Genomic DNA, 15,690 nt, shown 5'->3' with positions numbered 1-15,690 from the left:
ATTCTAATTAGACTATTAACAAAAAGTTACAACACATTAAGATTGATCTAGTTTTAAAATCTCTTTGTGTGCACCGTCGCACTTTCCTCTCATTTGTGCGCAATTAAACTTTTCTGTCAAAGTACAGATTTAATCAGTCTGAACAACATTTTTAAACATCCTGAGGAACAGTTTTTACGGTCATCTCAGTCACAGAGCGAAACAGATTTGTACTGTTTTGTACTGGGAATAAACCCACTGAACTAAATATCTTAATTTAATTAGATGTAGATTTGTTTGTTCCAGCTTGATGTCTTTTAAAATTAAAACATTTCACTTGAATTGCAGTCATTTCTATAAACAAACAACAGGCTTCTTTTTATATCTTTTGTCTTGACAATGATTAATTGATTCAACAAAGCTCAAAACTTAATGGCCTGAAGTCCTTGGTAACGAAGCGTAAAATAATTAGTTGTTCAAACATTTTTTATTACTTTATTTTGAGTTGAAATTTTACATTTATCTGTATAGATTAATTATTCACATTTTCCAAGAGGAACTTCATGTGCACATTTGCGCCTTTTTTTTGTCGAATGAAAAGGACCTGGAAAAAATACTTCTGTTAAATGTCATTAAGGATGATGAGATGGAAACACTGCGGCCTTTGTATGTTTGTGAACTCCTACAGCGCGGACCAAAAAAAGTTAGAAAATACCCAAACAAAATGCAATGACAACGATGAGAGCAAAACATTTAGATAAATCCTTTAGCTAAACCAAATAAAGTATGGATTGGAGTCCGTTTTTTACGCATTAAAGGACTGATGTATGAATTGGTAAAAGCGCCGAACAGGCAAAGTAAGGCCGCCAGCAGCTGTGGCTGAAGATTAAATTATTAGAGAGTAAACCGTGGACTGAAGACTTTTCAGGAGTCCTTGAGTGTAAATAATCACCAACATAATTCATTAATTAAATAAAATGTGACTACAAATATAGAAACAGGTTTTTTTTTCAGTTTTGTTGTCCATTTCATTATCAGCATCCGTGTTGATATTTGTATGGATACCACAAAAAACAACAAAACGAAACACTTGGAGCCTGCGTTCCAAACGCCCACGGACAGCATTTGCGGCCCACGCCGATCTGGTTCCCTGCCGCCGAATCCACCACAGTGACTGTGTGGTGAAGAATATTTCCAGCCCTACATACTTATTTTACAAGCTTCTTCTTTTTGGCTCTGAGACCCGGGAGAAAGTGTGAAATTTGTCCCACCCTTTGCGCTTTCCTTTTTAACTCGGCCAAAGCAGAGCACGAAGCAAAGCCGAGCTCTGAGAGAGGGGATCCTGGAGGGATTAAAGGGGAGCTGGGGGCCTCCCTCCAGGACGTGGACACAGCCTTCCTTCCCATGGCGCACTCTTGACACGGAAAGCCCTCTCACCTCCACCTCATGTCAGCCGTTTTTTCCTCTCCTTCTTCTTTTTCAGGAGCTTACACCAGGTTACTGCTGCGGCAAAATCGATGTGTCAATATTTGTCCTGCAGCTGACATACAATGATGCAATGCTCCTACCCGAATCTGTGCAGAAAAAGCTTAGACAGTTTTCTCAGTGGTGGGAAAAGTAGGTTATTTGGGTTCTTTAATGAAATAAAATTACTACCGTTGAGTATACTTACATTAGGCCAAGTGTGGGTTCAGTATTCATAACAAACCAATATGATATCAACAAAGTAACATCCTTCAGTAAAATGCTCCCGTTGGTGTTGTCCTTCTGCATTACGTTAGAATTTAGTGCTATGGTCAAAAACCTATCTGAACGACCTTATAAACAACAGGTAGTTTAATTCCCAGTAACGCATCATATTCTACAAGGTCATCATTTATTTGTTGCATTGCTGTCCTGTGACAACCACCATAAATGTCAGCTTTTCGTGAGCTCAGAAAAACAGGCCTGTTTTCTACTTTGTAAAAATCGATTTTCCACTTAATCCAAGTGGGTTTTTTGAGCTTTTACTTTGATTAAAGAAAGATAATTTCACAATCAACCCATAAAGGAAATATTTAATCCTCCAGTTTATCACAAATATACAAAATCACCACAGGGTTTTCAGTGAGACAAATCTCATAAATCAGTAATCTGGGAGAAAATAGGCAATGTGTAAGAAAAATGCAGTGCAGTAAAAAGTACAATATTTAGTATAATAGTAAAGCAAAGTACTGGTATTTAAAAATGGCACTTAAGAATAGGACTGACAGTAAAAGTAGTCCTACTATAATAATGTTGTATCACTGCCTTTTCTGCCACAATCGTAAAATTATCGGTAGCTTGTATATTTTCATGTCCAAATTAAATTAAAAAGTCAGATAAATTTCCAGCAGTGCTAGAAGAACACAAATGATTTTCAGCACCCAAAAGTGATAAATGCCAGCTGAGTTTGATCACAATAATAACACTAAAAAGCTTAAATTATCTGACTTAAACAAAATATTCAAGACGTGTGCATGTGAATCACACTCCCATATCTGTTTAGTCGGAGCCATAATACAACTAGTAGTTGTGGCTCACATTAGGCCTTCACACTACAAAACTGACCCCAGCTCATTAGCATGCAACTATATCCACAAAACAGTCAGGATCGGCCTGTGTAATAGTCTTCTTGTGAGGCCTGCTTTGCCAAATAATGAGTCTTTCGTACACTCAAACGCATACACATGCACACACATGCATTATCTATAATTAGGCAGTAGGTAGGCAGGTAGAGGAGAATGCTGTGATTACTCAATGAGTGACTCGAGGAGTTAAGTAGTACCCTGCAGGTGAGGCCGTGGCCTCATCTCTCCTGTGTAAATAGGTGGAGGGATTATTTAGCCTGTGAATGTGTATGAACGGGGAGGAGTTGTGTGTCTGTGGCCTGGACCTGTCTGATGGTCACCTTTGCAGCGTAAATAGTCATTCCTAAATAACACAAGGCTGATACACACTTGATCGGTGTGAAAACAGCTCACACACCCGTGGTACATTTACCCAGGTATCAGTAACCCAATGGACAGAATAATGTAAAATATATGGTTCTGCAAACCACATCAATAGAATTTCATTGTTTCTGAACCAAAAATATGCCGCATGTCATTTCATATAGTTTCTAAATGTATATCAACATTAGTGTTTCAACCACTAATGACATCTTTCAGTCCTCCTTTTCAGAAAATAGGTTTAGATTACTTAATGATATTTATGTTCAGTTTTAGTCATTGACGGCACTTGGCAAGGTTTGGGAAAGATACCAAGACATAGTGTTATAGAGAAAAAGTTTGCAAAGATGTGATTAGTAAAAAACTCACAATATCAGTAATAATGACATTCTAACCAATTTTAAAGTGGGAATCAACACCTCCTACCCATTGAAGAGAGGTAAAAAAGAGTACTGGATTCTATTGTTCAATGATGTAAACCAAAGATATACAGAATGCAGAATGGCAGTGATATTACACTGGCATTCTGAATATCTTTGGTTTACTGAAACATATGAGGGTATTTGTTTTGATTTTTTATATTCATAATATTACCCACATTGCATCTTATTTCAGCAAAATAATTCAGTCTTGTTAAAAAGGCCCTGCAAAGATGTGAAAATTACACACAATGTATGAATTAAAGAGTCTCTTTTCTGCTGGCAGCTGGTCATTTGTTGACATTAGCTACTGTAACTCCACTTCTAAGCTAATCACTGTCTTGGTTATCTGTAGTCATGATATCAGCCACAATGCCCTGAATTAGAAGACTCTAACTGGACTTTCTGCAAAAATGTTTGCACTTGCTCCTGTGTTTTTGAATTTCTCTTCTCTGAAACTCTAAAGTGACAGTGGTATGCATCACTAGATATTGCTAACTTTGAAATCCAGTCAGCTAATGCCAACAATTGACCAGCTCACAGAGACTCAATGCAAATTACAATGTGGAAGTATATACAAATATTATATATTGAACCTTAAATGTTGGAACCAAAGCACCATTTCTTCTAACTTTAACTAATATAAATTTATTGTTAAGGCTATAAATACTTTTTCCTTGATTTTGTGTGTCCATCATCCGCCCCAACCACTGTCCATATTAGGAAAAGCAAACTATAGGGTCTTCTTCAATGATAAATTGTTTCCTTACAATAAAACTTAGTGCAATAGTAGACTTACCTGTGGTTTGCACAAATGTACAAAGGTAACTTTATTTTTTTCTTGCAACTGGGTTGGCATCACACACTTGGGTCAAAAGTATTTTGCTTGTTTTTGATCTGATCAGATTCACAGATGAGTTGTCTTGCTCTCTTCTCTGTTTTTCACTTTTAGCTGTTAGTGGCTCCTAGCAATGTCCACATCCAGGACAACCATAATAAAGCAGAGCTGGTGGCATTAGTATGTAAGGCCTGTATCCGCTGAGTGAAGAGCAGAGAAGTGCTTTTGAACCGTGTGTCGTCCAGACTCTGTAGAATCAATCAGAAGGGTTTTGTGAGCTTGACGTTGGGCAGCTCGACAGGATGGAAAGCCTTTTGTAGCATCACAGTGGTGTGTGTGCGTGTGTTTTTTCTTAACTTAGAGCAGAGCTGGAGAGTCTGCCTGCATGTCAACAAGCCAAACACCCGACCAGCCAGGCCAGACACTGAGACAGATACACAACAGAATGGTAGGCAAAAAGCCAGCAAGCCATGCAGGGATATTTATTGCATCAAGTTTCCACTACTATGTATATCTATCCACTTCAAAACATATGAGCAGACGAGGATGAAGTCACCCTCTCATCACTGGGGCTATTATGAGGAATGGATGCTTTTTGGTTGTCTTTGAAGCAGTCCCCCTCTGAAGTGCACTGAAAACGCAGATGTCACAGTTTCCAATCGGCAGGGAAATTAGTGATGTTTTGATTACACAGGGCTTGGAGATTACCAACGTAAACAGGTCTGGTACATAGATCATCATTTCAAGAGGAGGCATCATCCATTTTTTCCACTTTATCCAAACTTGCTGGGCCTCTGGCTTTAGCGCTGATGAGAATCGGACGTCCAACTTCCAGTTTTTTTTTTATCTGAGCACAAACCTAATGCTGGCTGATATTTCCTTTTGGTAGAACGCTCAAGTGGCAGATCACCAAATCTGGCAGCTGAATGTTTCTCACTGAAGAATAAAACCCAGGTCATCTGGTTTAATTCCAGTTTTGTCATTATTTAAGAAATGTTTCCTGATTTTGATGTTCAGGTTTGGAGAAAAATTCTTGAATGCTAGTTCATTCCCAGGTGTTGTTGCAGGAGATTGATAAATTTGCACAACCAGCTGATCATCAAAGGAAAACTTTATCTGTTCCTGCATTATTTACTGCTGGTATAGCAGATAAGAATGTCATGGATTATTTGAGAGTCATCTTTCAACTTTACTTTGTCTTTGTCTGGATACTGAACATACCAAAGATACCAATGATGTCAGGGTAAGTACAGGATAAATGTGTCTCAAATAATGCACAAGAAATTTGACTGAAGGGATAATCAGAGTCTTGGTTTACGGTTGGTCTACCTTAGCAGGTATAAAAAAAGAATATATATTGAGAAGGTGAAGATATGGATTCAGATTATTTTGAAATTTGGCCACAAATAAACCATAAACTCCTTTCATCAACCTAATAAGTAATTTACTCTATACTGACAATTGAAAACTCTCTGGCAGTCACTGAATTAAACACTTGAATTAAACCCTGTAATGGCCCTCAACTCTGGAACCACAACAGTAATAGCTACCAGGTTCTGCCCCGCACACTGGCGGCTCCACATGGCAACAACAGGTAACAGTTTGAAACACAACACCCCCCAAATCCTTCAGTCACGTAATGTGACTTTACCTCAGCTGCGCACAGTTGCAAAATGCTGTGCAAACCTCCAATTAATCCTGAAAATGGGCTTAATTAGCAGATTAATTGACTCTGTTAGGTCTCATTTGGATGAAATGGTTCTACTTGTAGTTCAACATGGGACTGTGATGTGATGTAGTTACCTTTCTAAAAGTAGCTGTAAATCCAGTTCCATTTAATAAACCAAAAGCCAATACAGAATACTAGAAAGGATTTATGTATGTCTTATCAGGTTGCAAATAATTACTAAGCTGTTACACATTTAAAAAGTGAGTCCATTTAAGTTTACTGTTCAGCCTCAGATCTCAATGGTCACTGAGCTTTGTTTGTTTCCATCAGCAACATTTACACCTGTTGGCCTCTCCTGATATATAGAAATGAATTCTATTAACTTGTTACCAGAATTTAACCACCATCAATATGCTCCAGTAGTCAAAGTTTCATTCACTATATAAAATTAAGGTACACATTCATTGCTGGTGGTAAAAGTATAGACATTTGTAGAAGTGTAGATACATGTATTGAAAAAAACTACAATAAATGTTCTGATTCAACATAAAAATGAAAAAGTATTGCTACATTAGTGCCAAAGGTCTGAAAAGTGAACTGCACAACACATCATATTAATATAATGTGAGGCCTATTCTTAACTCTATTAGCGCCTTTTCTCTTTGGTCTTTTCTCACCTTTCTGTGAGATGTATCAATGATGAATCACTGAGGCCTCATCTTTTCTATTTATCCCATGTGTAATACGATGAGTAAAAAAAACACCCCAAAAAACAAAGATACTGGATGATTAAAATGCATGAAAACTACAGTGAAAAGTCTTTTTTTGAAAATGTAAAGACTAGGCAGTACATATATGTATTAAAATGTAGTGAGTAAGAGGAAAAAGTTGTCAGAAAAACATGCACACAGACAACTGAAAAATGTACGTACATTCATTCATAAATGATAATGACTCTTTGCTAAATTGCTGAACATGCAGGCCAATTAAGAAAGCAAAAGAACTTCAAAATCTGAGATTTAACATAATGGACAGAGAAATGTGGAGCAAAAACTTGATCTTGCCAAATAGGGAACCTGAACAAGTGTAATTAGTGTGACAAAAGTTACAAGTTTGTTTTACAGTAATGTACATGAACTATTGTCTATTAACAGAGAATACTGATAAATCAGTGGTCTTTACAAATATGGCTAACAATAGCAACTGTTAGAAGATATTTGTGATTGTTTATTACTGAATTATGAATTATTCACAACCCAATTTATAACATTTATAAGTTCTTTATAAGGGTAGTCTCATTGTGAAGTGGGAAAATGAAGATCATAAACATCTAATGGTTCTGTCTGAATATGACTAATCTGCTTCCTTGGCCATGTTTTTCTTATCAATTCAACAGAAAGTTGGGATAGACACAACAGAAGCTGCACAAGTTGGGACACAGTAGACAATTACCCAAAGTCCTGCAAGATTCAGACTCAGGCCAGCAGGAGTTCATGTCCAGAGCCAGCGGTCTTAAACAACAAACCATCACAATGATCTGCACGGTAACACTTTAAGCCGTGTAAATTTATTCCACAATGAGGTTTCCATATCTGTTTATCCCTTCAATCCACTTGCATCTATAAATGATAAAAACTAATCCAGAGGAACAGGCCTGTTTTGTATTCGAAAACACCTTGAGCCACAAAGGAGTGCATGGTGCTACAATATCTGCGTTGTCCTAAAAGGGATTAAATTACTGATTTCACTTGCTTGGGGAGTTTGTGTTGGGTGTGTGTGTCTGGTTGATGCTGTATATTCCAAAAAACCTCAGCATAAATCACTTCAAATGGGTGACTTTTTTTCCCCCAATATCAGTTGCATGGAAAGCTTTCTTAAAAAAATCTTCCTCCTTTTTTTGTTCTTTGGATTTTTGAAAGATTTTTTTTTTTTACTGTCTCTCTCCAACATCTGGATTCTGGCCTCTCCAGCCGCATACACAGCACTGAACAAGCTTGGCCGTGGCTCGGCAAGCTCAGAGATTTATGGCAGAGGCTTATAGCACTCTGCTGTGTTTGGGATAGCATTGCCCCGCACAGTCCCACAAAGATCACTAAACTCTGCCTCCCCTGCTTCCCTGCTTTCAATCCAGTTCTCTGGTGTGTCGAGGGAAAACTGTCCACCCCTTCTTCCCCTCTCAGTCTGCTTCTGTCACCAAGTGAGATACAATAAAACCTGCGAGGTCATGTGGCTGCTCTGATTACAGCAGGATTTAACTGTTCAGTTTGGAGTAACAAGGCTGAAAAAAGCAGCAGCAACTTTCACATTTGGATAGTTTATGTGATGCTAAAAATACAAACAGAAATAGAAAGAACACTGTTGGAATGGTGTATCATCTAGTGCAGGGGTGTCACTCTCATTTTAGTTCAGGGGTCACATTCAGCCCAATATGATCTGAAGTGGGCCAGACCAGTAAAATACTATCAGTGGAAAAAGTAAAAAGTTTCCTTAAAAATGTGAATAACATGAACAACCTGAAATGTCTTAAGAAAAATAAATGCAATTTTAACAATATTACGCCTCAGCTGACATGTGCGTTACAACTTACAGATCACACTGGATCTACAAATACACAAAACATTTAGTAAGAGGCAGAATATGGGTAAAATTCCACCTACTTCTGTTAAGACATTACAGGTTGTTCATATTTTTTCAGGTTTTTCAAATTTTTTGTTAAAAGGCTAGTCTGTAAATGTAAACATTTTCATGAAATTGTACTTTTTTTTTTTTTTTTTTTTTTTACAGTAAAACAGAGAAAAAATTGCAGTTTTCATTATTTATAGGTTATTATGATAGTATTCTACTCTTCTGACCCACTTTTAAATGAACTGACCCAAAACGATTTCAATATCCTTGATTGTTAATATTGTCAGTGTAATTTTTGCATTTCACAAATGTATCTCACGGGCCAGACTGGACCCTTTGGCAGACTGGTTTTGGCCTTTATGCACCTGTGATCTGGTGCATATAAGAGTTTAAACCTAACAAAATCTGTGAAATTATTTCAAAGTCCTAGATGCCACTAGAAATGTAAAGAGTATGATTACTATACTTGTAAAAGTTTCTGTGTTGAAGTTGTATTGGTTCAATATGTCAAATTTATATGTGCTCAAGTGTTACTGTAAAGGTTCACTGTGTTGTAAATCAAGTATTTCTATTCATACAGATGCTTTATAAGTTATACATAGTATGCTTGCTTAAACAGTCAGTCTTGACAATGGTGCACACTAGGGCTGGGAATCTCAGGGTACCTCATGATACTATATGATATGCAATACATAGCTCACGATAACGATAATATCTAGATATGGCGATATGGTGATTATTGATATATCGCTATTAATAACCTACAATATATGCGTGTGTTTATAGGGGTGAAACAAAAATGAACCAACAAAAAATAAATGTCATAGTTTATGTTTTGCAGCATAATTTAACCAGAGTACAAACAGCAAAAATGCAAAAACAATGTCACTGTTTCAGTGCAACATAACTGTAAACGGGATTTTTTTTTTTTGGTGTCTGACAAACAGTGACACTATTTTAAACAACATGATATCATGACTCACGTAAATATACATGTCACTTTTAACTGTATGCACTATAAGCTTTCTGTGTGTATGTTCACGCTGTTATTAGCCCCCATCCAACCTGAATCAGTGCGTCAAATACCGCGCACTGAGGGTTAGGGTTTATGGTTAAGTGAACCAGAGATCTTGGCGTACATTGACACACCACCAAATGGCGTTGAATAACACATGAAAGGTCGAGAATGCATACATATAGCACGCCAAATGCCATAAGAACTGACATGACATATAACGCCGTTTCATGAGATCAGTCTCATTTTAAAGTCATTCAGAAAACATGACATCTCATGTCTCTCAAGTGTGCTTGTTTGTCATGCTGCCCATGCATCATATTTTTGTGAGACAGTTCTTACTTCTTACATACTACAAAGTCCTTATCCAGCTTTATCCCATCCACACTATAAAAGCCAAAGGGAGCTCACACTTTGGATTTAAACAGTGCCAGAGCATCTTTCAGTTTATCTTCACTGCTTAAGTCCGCCATATTAGTGCCGTTGTTTGTTTTTTCTACTTCTGTGACTTCAGCCTAATTTTCTGCCACTAGCAGGGGGCGTGCCTCCTGGATGACATGTAAAACGATGACTCGACTTACTAAGAAGGAAGTGGAGTGAAAGAATTTTATAGTGGCTATATTTTAATAATAATTTTTAAAAACCTGATATGTGGCAAGAGCACATAGATGATCCATCGTAAAATTAAATATCCTGATAGTTTGCCATATCGATATTTTGTCACACTCCTAGTGCACACAAAACCAAAAATAGGACCAATGGCCCTGTAGCTTACCAGCCAAATTAAAAGCTTTGGGAAATGAATCCAGATGCCATTTATTATCACCCAGTTATGTGTATTTATTATATTACAGAAATATCCCATGTTTTGGTCATATTCCAATCAGATCTGTAAAAAATTCAAGTTCCAACTTGATACCATTGATACTTACTGATTTATTGTATCAATCCACTTCCTATCTCCTATAATGGGAAAATTTTTCAAAGTCGCACCAAATCCAGAATCAGATCTGGATCAAAATAATTGCAATACCTTGTGCTGACATCATCATAAAGAAGCTGTATACCAAGTTTGAAGTCAATCAGAACTGTAGTTTGGGAGAAAAAGATGATTGAAATGTTTTCCCCATAAGAGCCCATGTTAAGTTTTCCATAAGTTCCCGGATTCAGAAGAAGATCCTGATCAGCATGTGGACATTATGTTTTGGTCATCTCCCCATCAGGGCTGTATTGTAGAAATTTCAAGTTGATATCATTTATATTTACTGAGTTATTGCATCGATCCACTTCCTATCTCTTATAATGGGGAAATTTTTCAAAGTTACACCAAATCCAGAATCAGATCCAGATCCAAATAATTTCACTAAATTTTGTTGACATCATCATAAAGATGCTGTATACCAAGTTTGAAGTCAATTGGAATTGTAGTTTCAGAGAAGAAGATGATTGAAATTTTTGTAACGGACGATAGACGACAACAGACGATGCCGCTGCCGACGGACACCACATGATGACAATAGCTTACGGCCTGTCGGCCGGTAAGCTAATAAAAGGTGAAAGTTGATCTTGCATCAGCGGAGCTACATCTCTGTCAGTTTGGGCTGAAAGCAGTTGTCCACAAAGCACCAGTTTCACCTCTTTGCTTCTTTAGTCTTTGACACTGACTCCAACACAAACTACATGTAATTATATCAGCATACAGAACTATTTAAAATGTCGGTTTAGTAAAATGTACTTTTGTATTATAATACTGATCCCCATCACTTCTTGTCCTACAGAGCTCAATGTCTGTTAGGTCTAAAGTCAAAAGTAGCATTAATGGAGTCAGACTGCTAATTCCTCTGATATGGATGTAGCTTAAGATGAAATAAACAGCATTAGGAAACTATTGTTTGCTAGGCCACCATATTTACACAATCACAAAACATACATCAGTAGAACTACCGCATGTCACCAAATATACATCTGAAATGCACTTGAGCAGGTTGGATGCACAGGCTTTAAGCACTTTAGAGCCAACAACATGAACATTATATCATGATGCAGTCTCCTTTAGTTGTCATCACTTAAATGAAGCCAAGAATTTTCTTCATGTTCAACATCAGCCTTAACTGAATGTGACTAGAATTGAGATTCATCAATACTAGTCACACTGCATTCAGGTCTTGTGTGTAATTTTTTTATTTATTTTTTTTTCTGTTCAGTTTTTCTTCAGTGGTATTTTATGGTTCAGAATGACCAAAAGTCTCTCTGTCTTGGTGGAGAAGATCACATCATTTGTGGATGTGTAGTTCATGGACTTTGTCTGTAACAGGCACCTTCAGTAAAAGAAATATCACAGTATGATAAAAAACAAACAAGCAAAACTAAGAATCATTACACTGGTCAAGGCAGACGGCCATCCTCCAGGAGTCTGGGTCTGCTCAAGGTTTCTGCCTGTTAAAGGGAAGTTTTTCCTCGCCACTGTCACCAGTCACAAGTGTTTGCTCCTGGAGGATTCTGTTGAGTTTCTGTAAATTGGCTTAGAGTCTGGTTTTGACCAACTCAATATGTAAAGCGTCATGAGATAACTTTTGTTATGATTTGGTGCTATATAAATAAAATTAGATTGATTTGATTGATTGATGGATTGATGACACAAGATTGTTACAGTATAGGCAAAAGATGTAACTTGTTATTTCAATCATTGGATGCTACATATAATTCTTTACAGAAAACCAAGCACTATTTTTGATAGTTGTTTGTGAAAAGCTGAAGTAGCATCTCTTTAAAAAACATATTTACTTCAATAGGTTTTGGGCGAAACATACCCTTTAATGTAGAGCTTTCATTCATTTACTGTAGCCACTTAAATCTCAGGAGGGTTGCAGGAATGTTGCTAATCTATTTTGAATTATTTGAATATAAAATTACTACCAGTTTTACATATTTGCATAAAAGGTAATGAAACTCAGCTCATCTGAAACTACTATGTATTGAGATGTGTTTTACTCACTTATTCATGTTCAAAATGAATTTGTGTTTCCAACAGATCACAATCTCTTCATAGCTGACAGTTATTGAACATAACTGTGAAACATAACCAAGATACTTCATCATTATTTAGTGGTTTTGAGTGGATATTGTATTGACAGAGTAAATAATGTAGAAAACAAAGCAGTATCACACAGTTTGTGACATGCTGTATGTTTAAGCTGACATGACTGCATGTGGATCTTTTTGTCTATGTTCCCTGGTTAACTCCTCATCTTCTCAAGCCTATGCCAGTTGTTCCTATTGTACTTCCTCATTTTCAGGTCCTGAAAGTGGAGTCTACCTCCAATTTTCCATCATTTAAGGTGCATCCCCCCCCCCCCCCAAGCCAACTGTACTTCACCAGCGCCTGCCCAGAGTATCAGTGAAATCATTCTGGCCTTTCCCATAACAGGAGATCAGTTTAAGTTTAACCCATAAGACCCAAACACCCGTCGGCGACCAAAATAATTCACTGATCTAAACTGTTTAACACAGTGGATCACTAATCCTATCAATACATTTAAATAATTGGTGTAAAATACAATTTATCACCTTTAATGGTCATCAGATATGACCCATTTGGACGTTCAGAGGCTCTGTAGTTACCATGGAAACACCGTCATCTTCTATAACATTGACTCACCAGTAAAACCCATGGAGTTGGATCAATGACAGTGGATGGACACGCTTGTTTTATGTTCATTTAATGATAAATTTTGCTGAAAAATCTATCTTTTTCTTCTGTTCTCTCTGTTTTGGATATAATAACCCTCAACTTTTATCCAAGCTTTTATGAACATCTCCATAATCAGGACATTAAATATAGGAAAACACCTGATTTTCACTTAAAAATGCAAAAACACAGAGCATAATATTAGAGTAAATGGTGAAAAATTGCTTAAGAAAGGGTAAAAAGGGAGAAAAATGTATTTGGGAACTGACATAAAAGTAGCTCTGGGTCTTTATGGGTTAATGAAATTGTACTTTTGAGGAGTATCTCTAGATAAGTTGTTTTTGGCATAAGGGCCAGAGCCTGCAGCTTACTCAGCACATTGCTTGATAATTGGATTTTCTGGCACATGGCCCACCAATGATGTTAGATTCATAGGCATTGAATCCTGTCAGAGATGTGGACCGCATCATGTATATAGAATGTAGTCTGTGATGTGTTGTATATCTTTACAGATAGATAGATTTGCAGCACCTTGCTCTAACAAAACTGAAGGCATGAGAACTGCCAAAGATTAGTCAGAGGGAGGCGGCTCCAGCCTCTGCACTGGGTCTGATACATGTCTATATAAACCTACTGACAGCAGTCTGGAAAAACAAGTGAGAGAGAGAGAACGGAAAATAGAGTTAAGAGTTAATGAGGAAGAGAGACAGAGTGTCCAATCTGACCCACCCAGGTTTCGACCTATAGCTCCTTTTGTATTCCCCTGACACAAAGATTTATTATGCAAACATTACCGTTCCCAAAAATACATATTGAAACAATTTTTGCACAAACATGGCAGACAAAGTGAGTGTCTTGCACTGTCACGGGAGTTTGGAGTTTAGGGCGGGCCAGCGAGCCAGTGAGCAGAGCAGCAAGTGCATTAGTAGTCTCGCTTCAGGAGCCCTGAAAAGGTAAGCACGCTGGGGCGGCAGCGTGGGCCGTCACACAAGAGCAAAGGACTGTCAAAAGGGAAACAATACGGAGGGAGAAATGATTAAGAAGCTGCCACAGCCTCCCATGCCTGTTGGTTTACCTGCCTGCTTGGTGGAACGAAGCCCTGCAAAAGGCTTGAATCCAGAGAGTGTAAACAGTTATAAACAGACTCCCATGTACATGCACATACCTACACACTTTACAGCTGCATGTCCTCAAAACCTGTGCTCTTAATGGTTCTGAGGTCATTTACTGACTAGGATATACGCTGACTCCTGGCTTCACACTGATTTATAGTGCTGAGTTGAATTATTGTGATTCTCATTCCACAGGTGTCTGAGGTAGTTCTATAGCTTTTCCAATTAAACATTAAGATAAAACATCATATTCCCCCCGCTACTGGGATCATACAGAAACCGGAAATTTGAATGCCATATAAAAACACCTATCTTAGGAGGCTCAGACTTCCTGCCTCTAAAAATGAACCCACAGGTAGTTGTAAGCAGTCATCTAGAAGCTGGGGCCAAACACGTCATCAATAATGACGGAATTACATAGGACATTTTCCAGTGCCGGAATGAATTATAATGCACCTTAAAATATGTATGTTCCCTGAATAGCAGTCTGGCTTATGCTCATTGTCAAATGCCATTCTTCTGCTCCTGTACAGTAGTAACAGTGAACAGTGAACAAAACCTATTATATTTACCCTAAAAGTTTTTGGAACTGCCCAGTTCCAAGATATAGTATCTTGTCCCCCTGTTCCCACAGATTAAGCCAATGTTGTGCATTTTTTACAGACTTAGTGTGTATTCATGAAATTTTCCCTTTTCTTGTACTTACCATATTTACTTTGTGTAGCTGTTGGTAAAGTTGCATTCAAATATATATTTCTTGGGTCTGTCACCTGCTAAAAACCTGAATCGTAGCCTGCATTGATAATTTTTTAGATTAGACATTATATCAAAATATAAGGTTATGTCTCAGAATTTGTAACATGTCCCGCATATGGTTTATTGGTATGTTGTCATTCTAACTGCAATCCAGGATATTAAATAATTTCCTATGCCAAAACAAGTTAATCACAGGAACTAAATTAATCTAAATCAATCAAGTCCCTGTCATGTTTTAAATGGGGCAGAAGTTGAACATAGAAGGTTCGTGGCCACATTCAAGAAACTGATTAAATATAAAGTCCAAGGATAAAATCATAATATTAATTACTTACAAATACTCAAATACATCCAATATACACAAGTGAATTATCAGTGATAACAGCCAGCCACTTTGCTGATGTTAGACCACTGGGGATTGGTGGTAAATTTGGTAACAGAAGCTTTGTGTTGCTGATATTCTGATAAAACCAAAATTTTCCATATGATAATGCAACAGGTTTTCCCTGGATCATGTCTGGCTCTGCTGTTGTTGTCCTTCTCTCCTGCATTCATCGTCATCACTCATTTATTCATATAGTTGTGATAGTATTTATTATATAGTTACATAGCTGGTAGAG

Source organism: Sphaeramia orbicularis, chromosome 14 (assembly GCF_902148855.1).
Source record: "Sphaeramia orbicularis chromosome 14, fSphaOr1.1, whole genome shotgun sequence".
NCBI lineage: Eukaryota > Metazoa > Chordata > Actinopteri > Kurtiformes > Apogonidae > Sphaeramia > Sphaeramia orbicularis.
The sequence above is the reverse complement of the archived record's forward strand: the minus strand, read 5'-3'. Positions refer to the sequence as shown.